Below are 592 nucleotides of genomic sequence, written 5' to 3' on the forward strand. Positions count from 1 at the left end.
AAGTTATAAACCGATTAAGATAAATAGAATTCAATTAATATGTAATTAAAAATAATAAATTATAATTATTATTATAAATTTAAATAAACTATTTTAATTTATTTAAAAATATATCTGAATATCAAAACATTTGCTAAAGCACTTAATATTGAATTTTGTGCCAAAATTAATTTTCAGCGTTTTTATGTTTAATTAATCTTGTTATTATTCCTTAACTTTTTGTAAGTAAGTCTAGATTGAGGGAAAATTCCATTATTAAATAGACGATTTTTTTTTTCTATTGAAAAAAAATTTAAAATATTTCATTTAATGATCATTTTTAAATTAAATTAAAAATTTTAATAAACATTTTAAATTCTTAAAATCTTTTTAGATGTTTTTAAAAATTGGAATAATAAATTAAATCCATTATAAGATTTAAATTATCTATTATATTTGAAAAATATATGTTTACTGATATATAATTGATTATTATTATTCATTAGAATTAATTTATTGATTTTATAATAAATAATAATAGTAATAAATAAATTATTGATATAAAAAAATTTTTATTGTTCATATTTTTCATTAATAGAATCTAATATATATT

At 13.2% G+C, this 592-nt stretch overlaps 1 protein-coding gene across 1 annotated transcript in view; it reads left to right on the forward strand.

Annotated features, from left to right (window-relative positions):
• Positions 1-592, forward strand: part of LOC102681073 (alkyldihydroxyacetonephosphate synthase) — a 12,386-nt gene that overhangs the window by 1,661 nt on the left and 10,133 nt on the right. The gene's annotated exons all lie outside the window — the stretch shown is intronic.

The sequence above is a fragment of the Apis dorsata genome, unplaced genomic scaffold (genome assembly GCF_000469605.1).
Source record: "Apis dorsata unplaced genomic scaffold, Apis dorsata 1.3 scaffold_137, whole genome shotgun sequence".
Taxonomy (NCBI): domain Eukaryota; kingdom Metazoa; phylum Arthropoda; class Insecta; order Hymenoptera; family Apidae; genus Apis; species Apis dorsata.